Source organism: Drosophila tropicalis, unplaced genomic scaffold (assembly GCF_018151085.1).
Source record: "Drosophila tropicalis isolate 14030-0801.00 unplaced genomic scaffold, ASM1815108v1 contig_867, whole genome shotgun sequence".
NCBI classification, from domain to species: Eukaryota; Metazoa; Arthropoda; class Insecta; order Diptera; family Drosophilidae; genus Drosophila; species Drosophila tropicalis.
The window spans coordinates 3,506,463-3,521,288 of record NW_027173362.1 but is presented as its reverse complement, the minus strand read 5'-3'; the positions used below and the strand labels follow the sequence as shown (position 1 = coordinate 3,521,288).

At 36.1% G+C, this 14,826-nt stretch overlaps 2 protein-coding genes across 4 annotated transcripts in view; one reads left to right on the top strand and one right to left on the bottom strand.

Moving 5' to 3' along the window:
• Positions 1-14,826, top strand: part of rst (roughest) — a 240,091-nt gene that overhangs the window by 50,213 nt on the left and 175,052 nt on the right. For all 3 annotated transcript variants that reach the window (XM_068298453.1, XM_068298451.1, XM_068298452.1), the window contains one exon: positions 2,020-2,182. The gene's annotated coding sequence lies outside the window, so the exon portion shown is untranslated. The remainder of the gene's footprint in view (positions 1-2,019; positions 2,183-14,826) is intronic.
• The window catches only part of kirre (kin of irre), a 35,682-nt gene that overhangs the window by 18,168 nt on the left and 2,688 nt on the right, over positions 1-14,826 (bottom strand).

The window sequence follows — 14,826 nt, the reverse complement described above, 5'->3', positions numbered from 1 at the left end:
CGTTTGCACTTCTTTTTTCCGCCAGCTCCTTTTCTGGTCTTCTCAGGTGTTGATAGCTCCATTTCGATGGCAAAACCGGAAGCCGCAAAAGTGCGTGAGTCATAAAAATAAAACAACAACTAATACAATACAAAACAAAAAAATGAGAAAAACGAGACCGAAAGCTGCGAATAAGTTTGAATTATGCGCTTTTCGCAGTCAATCAATGGGTGTGTGGGTGGAGGGGCAATACTTTGCCTGCCAGGTATTATTCAAGGGGATTTGTCAATGTCTAGGCTCTGTCTACTTACCTCTAAGGCTTCCGACCACACAAAGAATAGGGGGAGAATGCTAAGCTAACAAGGACCTCAAGAATCAAATTGAAATTGAATTGTTAAGAAGCTGCATCTAGCACGTTAAACGACAAAAGGAAACAAAAGAAACGAAGCTAGTTGATGAAAAACCATCAAGAAAGACCTGAAGACAGGTGTGAGCTATTAAATTATTCTCAAAACCAATAGAAAATTCAGTGAGACATTTGAAAACTAGTTGCTAATCTAGCTAATTTGGCACGGGAATTATTTGCGAATTAAGAGAAGGAAATCATTCTTTAGTCATTTTTATTTTGACACATTATGATGCCAAGAATTTAAATTCATCAACTGTCTAAAAAGTAAGATGACTTGGGAACGGGGCTTTGGGAAAAAGCCATTATTGACTTTTGGACCCCCTAGAGTTGGCGTCTCATTTGTCACTCACTTGCAGAGATGACTTTGCCTCCCAAATTGCCCTCCTTTTTGGTTGTTTTTTTCTTCTTCTCCTTCTCCTTTCGTTCACCAACATCTTTCACTTGAATGTGTCATTAAGGCTGAGACTGAAACACAAAATGGAACGAGTGAGTGAGATGAAATTTTGACCAAGCGAGAGAGAGAGACAGAGGCCAAAGTTTGTCCCAGCTGATGGCAGTCGAACACGTCCTTTGCTTTTGCTTCGGTTTGCCACATATGGTTGAGTTTGGCTGCAGCAACTCAGATGGGTTCCAGCCAAAATGCTTTCACATCACGTGCAGGTCAAATAGTAGAAGAAGGACGAATCGGTGCAGGAGCAGTAGAAAAAGGAGAGGAGAGGATCACAGAGAGAGAGAGAGAGAGAGAGAGAGAGAGAGAGGCGAATTGGCAATAAAACGTGGCTAGGCCATTGGGGTTACCCATTCAGCATTCAGTGAATGGCATACAAAAGCAGCAAAAAGCCGAACAAAATTTTGTATCAATGCGATTTATGCAGGCGCACATCGCCCCTCATCTACCCCCCACCCCCCACCACCACGCCAGCAATCCCTCGTTGCAATCCATACTTATGCCCAGACCCCTTTCAAACCTCTCATACATGCATAAGTCCTGGCTGCGCAAATACCGCGATAAAAAAAAGGAAAAAAATATAAATGTAAAAAATAAATCGAAGAAAGAAAAGCACTGAAGAAAATTCAAAATAAATTGGCAGCTACCTATGGCATTTTTCTCTTTCTCGACTGCCCCTCACTGTTTTCTTCTTATGGCTCCAAGTAGTTTTGTTCTGCTTTTTGTTTTTTTTTTTTTTGCTTGCTGCTGTTGCATATTTCAAGCACACACAAATTCTCCAAGAATTTTGTCTCATTGTCGAACGAAGAACAAGAAAACAAAAAAAACGAAAAGAAAAACCAACAAGACTAAGAAAAAAGAAGAATTTTTTGGCTTGTTGCCCTCCGAAGCGAATGCTGCAGCTATTGGCCAATTGCCAATGATAAGCCATTAATCAATGCTAAAAGCCAAATGATTGTTTTTATTTTTCTTGTTGATAGTTATTGATTTATTAATAATTAGAAAACTGCAAATCGAACTCATTTCCAGAATGGCTAATTGTTTTATCTTATACTAACGCATATTCATGAATAACAACATCCATGCATAAATCGAAAAATATGTTATATATCTATATTAATTTCTAATTGGAAACATAATTTAAGTAGTTTTTTTTATTTCTCTCTCTTTCTCTCTTTCTCAGCACGAAGCAAACTGAGAGTTATCGATAAATCGATAACAGTAGCTAATAATCAAAGGAATCTTACAGGATCTTCCATAAAGAGGCGTATTAAATGTTTATTAAATGAAACAAAAGGAGATGGAAAACAAATATCTAATTTATTTCACATTCAATATGTGCCCAAGTAAGTATGCTATAGAAATGAGTGAAATCTGTCTAGGGCAACTGCAACTGACATTTTGTTGCTTTCGGTTTCCATGGTTAACTGGAATTTTTGCACCGCAGGGCCAAAAATTAATTTGCTTGTTTCTTGTATAATTATTTTAGCTTCTGCTTGGTTATTGTTGTTTTTATGTTCTGTTATGTCTTCTTTTTCATCTTCTTCTTGTTCTTCTTCGTCCTCCACACTGACATTATGGCTAACAAACTAATTAAGTTGATGTTGTTTAATCAACAAAAGCGAAAACAAAAACAAAAAACAAAAAACAACGAAATATGCTAAGAAAAAGTCTTTGCGAATCTTGGTTAAATCTCTTTATGAATTTTTGATGTGAATGTGAGTGTGAGTGACAGAGTCTATGAAATGTCCATGGTTTGTTAGTTGTTGTTGTTGCTGTTTCTCTGTGTCGGTTTGTATGTCTGTCTGTCTGTTTGTTTGTTTGGCGCAATCAATTTCGATTTAGTTGAATTTTGTTTATGCTTTTGTATTTTTCCATGTATTGGTCTGCGATTATAATCAGCTACCACGCCCACTTAATTTAATGCCTTCAGGCTAATTCGCACTTAACCTTGAGTGCGAAAGTAAGTGCGAGTGTGGATAGGCGTATGTGTGTGTGTATGTGTGTGAGTGTGGCAGCTTTGACCTGATTGAACCAGATTTCCAATGCATTTGCCCAGAGATAAGACTTCTACCTAACTCTCAGTCTAGTTCTATGTACAGTGAAAACTTGTCATAACGACTATTTCACTTTAAAGACCGAAAACAGGAATGTAACTATATATTATAATCTCACATAAGATTTTCGATATATGCTGACAGTTTGCGTTATGTTTCGGACTAGATTACAACTTGTAGTACTCACTGTACTCATTTTCTAACCACAACGCCTTTTCCCCGCCACTCTCTTGCACTCTCTTCGTTTCTCTTGCATGTTGCATTTTCCTCTAGTTTCATTCTTTTGCCTTGGCATTTTTCTACTCAATAGCTCGACGGTTGGTCGGTCCGTTGGCGGTTTTCCTACTTCTTTTGCCCCTGTCCCCATTTTGGTCTGCTTTGTTATGTGCTGTGGCGGCTGCTGCTGCCACCTGCCGCCTTCTTCTCTTCCTGCTGCCACTTGCCATGGCTGCTGCTTCTTCTTCTTATTATTTGCGGTTTGCTGGGCAAAAAAAAAAGACAACTTTTTCTTTCTCTAAGTTCTGTGTGTGTGTGTGTGTGTGTGCACAATTTTTGCAACTTTCAATTAGGAAGGCATTAAGCCAGAAAGTGCTTCAAATGAAAAGCCGATGCAAAAAAAAAAAAAATTATATATACCTTATCCTACATACATATATATGTTCATTTTAAAACCTGGCTAAGTAAGACACCAGCAAATGCAGCTAAATTCAAAGTGAAAAAAAGAGTTGAAAAAGGCTTTTAATGAAATTGGCATTTTCTTCATAAATATTTTAGCGAAATAAAAGGCATCTAACGAAAAAGTAGAATGCCCTTAAAAACATTGTTTTTTCGTCGCTTTAAATTAAATTATAATATATTCAAATTATAACTTTTATTTGAAGGTTTCCCTCTTTGACAGATCAGATGATAAAAATTAAATTGTTACCTCTCAAAGATCCAATTAAGTACATCGAATTAAAGTTATCTCTTTATGCAATTATTCAATATTTATTCACTTCCAGTTAGCAGACAGAAAATACTCACCTGCAAATAAACAGAAATAGAGAGAAAGCGAATTTTTTATTTATTCAATTTAAACGGAATGCATGTACATATTTCATTTATTTTTTGCATTTGTTGAACATATTTGTATAAGTCAGTTTGTTGGCTCAACTTAAAAATCGCCACACAAAAACCACAAAACAAAAATACGACAAACAAAAAAAAGAAATAGCAAAAATTCCAATAACAAGCGTAAAACTTCAAAATGACTGCCAAAGCAATTGACAAGCAGAATAACTTTTTAGTTTTGCAGAACCACAAAAAATCAACAAAAGAAAATTCAATCAGTCTTTTTTTTTTTTCCATCTTCCCCCTCCATTTTTTGGTGCCGTTTTGCGGCATTTTCTTTGATTTCATTTGCATTTTTGGCCAACAACTAAACAAACACTAAAAAAATAATACGAAAAGTAGACCAAAGAAGAATCGAAGCTCTGCATACCCTTGAGATACGACTACAGTGAAAGGAAAAGGCTTAACTTATACAAAAAGAATCTAAAAATGGCTATTAATAGTTTTGATTTCTTTTGATCATATAACTGTTGTGGCACCTATATAAATTGATCGTTTGTTTCTCTATATTCCATATAGAATGGAATGACTTGCTCTTTCTCTCTCTCTCTCCCTTTTATCTAGGGTATTAAAAATATCATAAGTGCTTATCACAAATAAAAACTAGAAAGAACTCAAAAATGTTTGTTGGCCAAAGTGTGAAATGATTTGCACATTTCATTCCCCAATTATTTGTGGGTGGTTCAAAACTGGCTGTTGACCTAGTTGGGTGTGTGCAGGAGTCAGTGTGCTTTTGTGTGTGTGTGTGTGTGTGCGATGAGGCAAGTTAGCGGCAATAAGCGAAAAACTGATTACATTGCCAACGGGCCAGAGTAAAGCAATTGAAATTGATAGGCGGCAAGTTGATGATAGAGACAGAGCATAAAAGAGCTGATGGGTATGGTTTAGGTAGAATGGGGAATGAGGACATACCGTGGATTCCGCAAAGCTTGTGGGTGGGCTTAGGTCCTGTGGACAAGCTTAAATTGCTTTCAGTTTTGGTGTTTAAACTGTACAAATGATTGCATTTAAATTGGTTAGAATTATGAATGAATGTCAATTGAATGAATGATACCAAAAAGACGGTCATTGGTTCGGGTGTATATTGGTAATCCGGTTTGTATAATTAACCACTAAGTGAATGCATTCACAAATCAATTGAATTGAAGTCATATTGAAGCAAATACATTATGAATACTAAATCGCGTGACTGACTGAAAGTAAATGTAGTGTATGTGGTTGAACGGATTAAAATGAGCATTATAACAAAAGTTCCTTTCAATGAGTACACAAGAAATGGCTAAATATTTGAACAGCCCATGTAGTGAATGTATTTTGAATATATTCGCAACAGTAAAGGAAGATTTAACTCAGATAATTTCATTATCTGAACACATTATCTAAACACATTCTCAATTTATTGCAAACAAATGCAATTTGGGTATAATTCATGAATGTTTACAGTTAAAGTGAATGCTATTTAAAGAGTTGTATTCGTTGTATTCGTTGCTGCTGCACAATCTACTTTCGGGTCTACCACATATGTAGATAGTCGCATTTTCCAGCTTTTCCTCGGCAAGAGGCTGATTCATGTATGAGAGACATTCAGTAGTTTTTCCATCTCATTCCTCATTTAGGCTTGGTCCATGAGTTGCATAAATTTTCATGGCAATTTCAAAAAACGGAAACCAGGAACACCCAACAAAAAAAGAAATGCCCAAAAAAAAAGGGACAAGAAGACGGCGACAACGTAGCATGTGTGTGCCTGCCAGCCGTTTGGTCAGCCATGTTGGCTCTATTTGTCAGCTCGTGAAACAATCATAACTTCCTCCGGCACACACACACACACTCACACACTTACAGTAGTCGCTACCTTGCCCGATCCCTCTGCTTACTTCTCGAAAAACACGCATGTAACAAGCGAAATGCCTGCCACCCATTCATTCGGCCAGCTCTTTAGCTTATTGCATGCTGCATACATTTGTTAGGCTATTTTGTGCCACGCCCCCGTCTGTCCAGGCTAAAACAAGCTGAGCTGCAATGTGTGTGTGTGTGTGTGTTGGTGTGGATGTGTTTGTGGGTGTGCGTGTGTGAAAAATTCATTGAATCATATGACAAGACAGAAACGCAATGCAAAAGGGGAAAGAAGTAGGGGAGACGGAAAGAAATGGAATTGTGGGCAAGGCCTGGACAGATACCAACAACATACCAGCATAATGGCTTACTCTAGGCCCCTCTCTCTTTCTCACTCTCTCTCCCTCTCACGCTCGCTTTGTCACTATCTCTTTACCATTTTCTGCTTCTCTGTCCCACTCTCTGTGCGTGCCTTCTGCATTACTTTCGGTGTCTAGCTGAAATATTGCGTATACGCAATATCATGAGCCTGAGAGATGGCAATGAGGGAAGAAGGGAGAACGAGTAGAGCAACAGAGACAGAGGCAGATGCTGATGTTGATGCTGAGGCAGGAAAACTAACGCACGCTTTATGGACGCAACACAAAGAGAAACAGAGAGTCAGCCGTTGGTTTGCCTTATCATGAAAAACAACAAAAAAATGTACACCAAAAATTTGTGATTTTCATGACTCCAGTGGGAAAGGCAGACAATGTAGTAAATTTCCATCTCGTCACCCCTCTCGCCTCTGCCACCCCCCTCTCTCACCCGTCTATCTGCTCGCAATTATGAATTACGAGTGGAAGAAGCAAAAATGTGTGAATATCAATTCAAGTTTGTCGTTACAAACTTAAAACTCATATACAATTCTTTTTATTATTATAATAAATATTTAATATTATTATAATTCTGCATTTTTTTCTTCGTATGCTGAGAACTGATCGCTAGATTAGCATAAATTGGACCCTTAATTAAGCTACTTATGTACATATTTAGTTTAACTTATAAAGTTCCATCTAATTTAATGTGCAGAAATCTTCGTGTATCAAATGGCCATGAAGAGTATCAATAGTTCAAGGGCTAGTTAAATGAACTTTTATTTCATTGTTGTTGTTGTTTTTTCGAGCACACCAAAAATATTAATTTCCACTTAAATGAAAAATTATGCTCACATTTCAGCAAATTTATGACATTGAGCAAATAAATTTTCGCACATAAATATTTCGTGTTTGGAGGGGCCAAGCGCTAATAATAATAACAATAATAATCATCAGCATTAGGGGAGGGAAAAATGGCCAAAGGCAACAAACATTTATGAATGCAGTCACGCCCACAATAACACACACACACACACACACACACATACACGCACACACTTAGTGAGTGAGTGAGTGAGTGAAGGAAGGGGAAGTGTGTAACCTAATGGCATGGCTATCGTTGGGCGATTAAAATTTTGTTATTAATTAGATGCGTGTAGTGTAATATTTCACAGCTATGTGTGTGTGTGTGTGTGTGTGTGTGTGTATCTGTGTGCAAACTGTTAATGTGTGGGGCATTAGTGAAAGTTCGAAATTCAATATGATTAATTTAACTCAAAGCAATTAAAGCAAAATTTAAATGGCTTCAAAGTCAACGAGTAAAGTAGTAAAATGAATAGAGAATAGTTTGAATATGAAAATATGAATAAGCAAATATGCTTGGTCCAATGGATTTGTAAATAAATTCATATGAATAAGTGTTGTAAATGTTTAATGACTGCTAAAGAATACATATGTCAATTTAGGACTCATTTCAAGCGAACGACAAAATGCAAATGATAATTGATTATGAAATGAATGGCAAATCATATTTATCAACTGAATGAATAAATTCTAATGAATCACTTTGAATTATGACATTTAAATCATTCAAAATGCTAAATAAATAAATTACAGTGTTTTAATATAGAAAAAAACAATAAAATAAATAAATAAACTAGTTCTTTTGAATTGCAATTTCGAATGTTTTTAACCAAAGCAGTTAAATTTTCAATTATATTTCAAGACAATTAAATGGCAAACAAATAAAAGCCCGAATGCCCGCCCGCATAAAGGCAAAGCTTTTCACTGTGTTTGCTTGAAAAACCAACTAAACCGACTAAGTAGAACCCAAGTCAACAAAACTAACTCCCACACAGACGAAGACGATTGCCTCTCTCTGGCGTGCTTCCCGGAACACAGCAATTAAATATGCACAGAAAAATTACTAAACAGCAGCAAATACTTTGAAGTTCTTTAATTGCCAAAGCTAAAATGGGGAAACCACAAGAATATATGTACATATATCGCACATACCCTACAAATGGTATTATATTAATTAAGTTTATGCTCACACTCAAATACATGCCATATAGCACATTTTGTAATCCATTTTGAACACACTTTATAAAACTAAGTAAAGTAAAGCCAACATTTGCTCTCTTAAAACTTTTTTTGCCATGCGAAGCTGATATACCGAATCCGAAAGATAAACGAAGAATATATACATACAAACATTTGTATACTCTATAAGAATTGAGTGCTTTACATTAGTTTGCAATTATGGCTAGATGGAGATAAAAAATAAATACAAAATTCTTTGTTGTTAAAGCTTTAAAGATGCTGCGAAGTATGCAACACTTTTGTTCACAGGGCTCGGGCAATTGTTGCGCCACAACCAATACACACACACACACCAGCACACACGTACACATTCAACAAAGAAGGCGTAAAAAAAAAACTTTGGGGAATTGGGAAAAATGGCAAAAACGAGCCAAAAAAATAAAGGAGAAAAGCAACAAAAATTGAGCTCGCATTTTAAAATTTTAATGCGACAACGACGAAGCTGCCAATGGCAACGACGACGTCACGCTGACTAAGCACAGTGCGTCAATAATGCGAAGCCTGGCGACCCTGCGAAAAGTAAAGGAACAAAAAATAAAAAACAATACCAAAAGAACAGAAAAAACACGCGACATGGTACGCTGATAAAAATGACAATTGATGGGCGTACGTGGGCCTTTCTCACATTTTGGTTTTTTTCTTTTTGGCATGGGCAATTGCTGAGTTATGTTTTATGACAAATGGTGGCCCGAGAATATCTAAGAAGGCGTTGCCAACAATATACTTTTGGGAGTCCAACAGGGAGGAGATGAGACATCTGCCAAAAATTGTTGGATTTTTTGGCATACACGGATTCCTATTAAGTTTGCCCGCACCTTAGACACCACCACTCAAGATCTTGATGATGATAAAGAAAACCAGGGGGAAAGAATATATACATATATGTATGATTATATACATGTATATACAAGCTAATTTATATATTTAAGCTAAAGATTTTAATGCATCAGATGTAGAGAAAAGTCCATGATAGATAATAATTATCACTGAATCATAACCTTCAGTTAAAGGCTTAAAGAAAGAAGAGAAGTTTATGATGGATTGCTCATTGAAACTGTAACAATTATAGAAAGAATGTTTGAAATAATTTGAATAACAGTATAACAGTTGAATGTGAGCTTTCTAATTTCTAATCATTGATAGTTAACTAACACTAGACAAGGTAGTGACCTTTATGGACTTAAGGATATAAAGCTAAAGTATATCTGCATGGAATATAAGTATTGGTATAACAGCTACACATATGAATAAGAGTTTGGTGCATGATATAGTGGTACGATCTCGGCTGAATATGAGATGGGACACAGCTATATGAACTCGTCTCGTCGTGCAGATCAAGAATACATATACTTTATATGGTCGGAGATGGTATAAAAAGGGGTATAAAAGTAAGGGTTTTAAAATAACAGTATATGAACTGTTATAACATACAGTTGCATAACTCTAGAATACAACTGTTATAAACTAACTGTATAACAGTTGTTATGACACTAAGGGCATTACCAAGTTCGCCTATTGCTATGCAAATTTTGTTTGACTTTCTTTGATTTTCTACATTCATATTCAATTCTTTGTTGCTGTTGGTTGTTTCGTGTTGCTGTTGTTGTTGTTATTGCTGGTCGCCTTTTGCTGTGTCATGCATTACGTGTGTTGCTTAACTAATCAGCATCAGCAAAAAGAAAGCATCAGCGACAGGACCAGGACAAGGCAACAGAGCGACAATGACGAAAATTTCAAGTGGAGGATAAGCGAAAATTTTGTTATTGTTGCATTTGATGACAAGCGACGAGTGTACAATAAACGATTCGACATTCCGCTTGTGTGGTATATGATTGTGTATGTGTGTGTGTGTGTGTGTGTTCAATTGTGTCAATCACATGCAATTTAAATAAATTGAGTGTTTTATTGGGTTTTCAATTTGTAGTCCCTTTCATTCGTCCCGCCCGTCTTTCATTTTTGTTTTCTTTCTTTCCCCTTTTTTTTGGCCATCAATTGTTCAATGCATCAGGCAATCAATGTGGACTTTAGTGCATATTATTAATTGTCATCAGTTAAATACGCATAATTAGAATTCAGTTTGTCCTAGGATGCATTCAATTTAGCGAAATGAAACAAAAAAATCGTTTAGATAAAAATTAGGAAAAGAGAGAGAGAGAGCAAAGTTTTAGGCGACAGTTTTATCGTGCTCATTGAGACATGACAAACTTTTTCATTCTTGCAAACTACCCAACTAACTATTTAGGGGTAAATTTGTTTTAAGTTTTGATTAAAATTATAACAGGACATGGCAAAAAGACATTTAACCTTTTTCCTACTTAACTCTTTGTAGTCATTTCTTTGCTTTTCACATTTGCTTTTCTTTCTTTTTTTTTTTTTTTGTTAAAACTGCCTCAAGAGTCAGTTAAAAATCTGGTTTCCACCTTTTCGACCCTCAAAAGAAAACGGTAAGAACACACAGACACACACACACACACACACAAAGAAGTCCAATCACTTACTCAAACTGAAACTAAACTCAGTTCAACTCAACTCATTCATTCATTCAGGCCGGACTCTTGGGGTCCGGCCGAGTCTTTGCATTTAAATCAATTTAAGCGTTTTACAGTCAGTTGAACCTTTTGTAGTCTATGTCATGTGCACACTCTCTCTCTCCTCCAAACACACACACACACAAATAGGATACAGAGATAGTGACAGAGAGGAGAGGACAGTGGGGACGCCAGTAGTCGCAGTTAAGGCCCACAGGCATAGAGAAAAATGTAATGTGTTAGCGTAGAATAGAATAGAGGAATCAAGTAACCGCAAGAGCCATACGGATGGTTGCTTGCAAATCCAACGGAACGTTACAATTTGAAAAAAATATATATGTACATATATTTTACTTTCAATTGGTATTCAAAAGTATTCACCAGATTTCAAATATGTATTTTGTTTGAATTTCTCAAAAATTCGTAAATCTAAACTTAATGAAAATGTAAAATACTTGTAATTAACATTTAAACATTAACTAACATTAAATTGTTGCATGAGTTGTTCATTAAAGTTTAAATAAGTAGCTAAACCCTTTAAGCATAACCCATATCGGAATATATGTACATATATGTATATATATATATATATATATCGCTGGTCTCATTCAATTCAACAAAATTACTGATTATAATGCAAATGCAAAAAGGAAAGAGAAATGTAAATTTTTGTAATCCTTTTTGGGTGCTCTTTCTGTTTTTTTTGTCTTGACTTGCTCATCCCTAATATTTGCACACACACACACACACACACACATTCAACCACAGCCACATACCCACACATTCACAAACACATTCCTCATGCCTGACCTTTTTTGCAACTGGAAAGCCAAAAGCAAATTATGCAGACACTTAAATATGCCATAAAATTATTTGAATTCTGCAGCCAATTCTTAGCATTTATATTCGGGTTTTCATTTTGTCTTAGGTTTTTTTTTTGTTTGGAATTTAAGTTGAGTTGAGTTTTCTTTTGCCATGTTTCTTGTGCTTGTTTGTTCAGCATGTGCCAGTGAATGAGTATTTTTAGTTGCTTTTTCATAGACATATTCATAGTCATGTACTTGTAATTATTCGTTCATTACAATTTAAAGGAAAAATGGAAGCAGATTCACTGCAGCAATCGATATTATGAAGATCAGCAAGACAACCCTTTTCTACATATTTCATTAAGAATTTAAACTTTACACAATATAAACTGATTTAAAACTATTTATATATACATATATAAATACATATATCCCATTCTGTGTGTTTCTTTCTTTGTTTTGTAAAAACCAAACGAGCGTGTGAATATTGCAGCCGTTGTTTCTGAGAACACAGGATACACAGAGACACACACACACACACACAGACACGCATGGCAGATGCAACGTGCAACGCGTGCAACAAAAAAGGGTTGCTGGACAATGAGTTGCCTCGGGAACAACAATTGTCACAATTGTTAAATATTTATAATAATAGAGAATTTTTATTGCTGTAAAATATTAAGCGAATGCTTTAGAGACAACAGCAAGCAGCAGGTGAATAAGCGGCCAGGGGCAAGATGGCAGTTTTCCACATCCTGTTGTTGCTTATTAACAGCGGCTGCCAACAGAACCACAGAAAAAATACTACAAAACAAATAAATACTAGTAGCACTTTACTACTAAGGTAAATATACTCAAATATACTCACATTCGTCTCTCTTATCAGTTAAGAATACAAGAGCCAGACTTCTTTCTGGGATCAATGATTGATTTTTGAAACAATTTTTATGTATTCTTGTTCTACCTACAGAGAGATGGATAGTTAATGATTTTGTTTACATAGAATTTCAAAAGTTTGCTAGGGACTTGGATAATTCTTTCTGTGAGGTATAAAAAGAGTCGATCTTGCTTTTGACTAGAAAAAGTTTTAACAGTTGTTTGCTTTAAAAATAAATTTCTATAGCATACTTTAAAGCGCGCTCATACATAAGCAACATATTCGGAATATATGTATGGATGTTGTATGTATGTATGTAGTGTGTATATATTTTCTTGTCGATTTTTACAGCTTTGATTTTCGGGAAAGAAACTAAATTGAATTTATGTTAAATTTTCATTTCAACGAATTCTTTTCTCTGCTTTTTGGGTATTTTCTTTATACATATATTTACGTTTTATTTTATTTTTTTTTTCATTCTCATGTCCACATTTTATTTGCCATAATGTGAACAAAATAAAACATGAGTAAGAGACCGAGAGCGAGAGAGAGAAAGGAAGAGAGAGCCCGAAGAATAAAACACAAAAGCTGAAGAAGAAACAAAGAAAAAGTAAAATGCCTTTGCCATTGCCATTGCCATTTGCCTTTTGCCCTGTTGATGGTACATCAAACGAATGTTGGAGTATGTGTGTGCGTATGCGTGTATGTGTCTTGTGTGTGAATTTCGACCGCTCTCTCTTTTTTCTCGCTCTGTCTCTTTCGTCTGGGCTGTATTTTGTGTTTTTTTGGCGCGTTTATTTGTATTAGACATGACCGCAAGCTTCATCAAAACTAACCAAATGCCGGCCAAAACGCATAGTAGTTGAGTGGTGGGCGTTTGGGTGGACATGAGGGGGGAGGCCGGGATCGGAGGTGGAGGCGTGTCTCTGGTTCTGGGCCAAAGCAAAAGCAAATAAACGCTTTCGGGCGCAACATAAAAATTTTATATGCAAATGAAGGCAAACAACAACGAACAGGAATGGGACTGGGACTGGGAATGGGAATGGCGAATAAGAGTAGAGAAAGGGAAGGGGCAATAGAGTGATAGAAGTTTGGGGACGAAGACAGGAACAGAAAACATAAAAGCCAACGAAAATTTTGTTTGCCTCAATTCTGTGTGTGCGTATTTTTTTTTGGCGGGGCGTGGCCAGGCGGCATTTTTACAGGTAGGCAAAGTGAATGGACAAGGCTAGGACAGGCCAGGCTTTCATTTCTTCTTCTCGGGCCTCATTCAAGCTCTCTTGCAGTTTCCCGCTCATGATAATAGGTAAGGGAGGCAAGTGCGGCGGGCAGGATGGAAAGGGGAGAGTCACTTTGGCCGTGGGATAAAAGCCAAAAGAAGAGTCTCTTCTTCATTTGTATTCGTGACCTGCGACTGTGACTTGGGCCTATGAATTGAATTATTAAGCAGTTGAATGTATGTGTAGGTATATGTGTGTGTGTGCGTGTCTGTGTCTTGTGCCCCTCTGTATATGAGTAGGTCATTCGAATGCAGGAAAGCAGAGTCCAAAAGGCAAGAATAGGAATCAAAATAATAATAATAATACTAAAAAAGAATTCGCTGCCCCTTAAGTTATGTTAAGTAACAAGAAAAATGAAAAAAGAAAGCATATCTTAAAGCTCAAAAACAAATGTTAGCTTTTCCTTCTTCAAAAATATCAAACGACAATCTTATATAAAACCACAATTATCATTTCTTTAAATAAAACCCATAAAATTTCATTGACAGAAATAAACTGGCTTTAAGAGGAAGCAAGAAATGGTAAAAGGAAAGTTACAATGAGTGCAGGAAATGATTTATAGTCGATCGATTGATCGACCAAAATGCAGAGTGAAGGCCAAGTTAGTTCAATTTAAAAACTGACCGATTTTGATTGAAAATGGCATTATCATGGCATGTAAATTCCTTAAAAGAATTTTTACCTTTTTATGGCCAATTTTGTTTGACCAAAATAAACTTTTTCCTTAACTCTTAGGCGAACAAGAAAAGAAAACATAAAGTTTGTGTAATGTATGGGGGTGTGTGTGTGTGAGGGCCACTGGAAAATAAAATTATACTATTAAACTAAACTTTCATGTCAATTAGAAATGAAGACAAGCAACTGCAAAATAATCATAACAAATGATTGCTCTTGTCCAGCCTAAAAACAAAAAAATAAGAAAAACGTAGCATACTTTTTTGGGCGCTCAAGGGGTAGGCCGGATATGTTAAAGATGCCAAAGAGAACTCTTAACGAAATCAAAATAAATGTACCTTTTCATTTTGACTTGATTTTAGCAT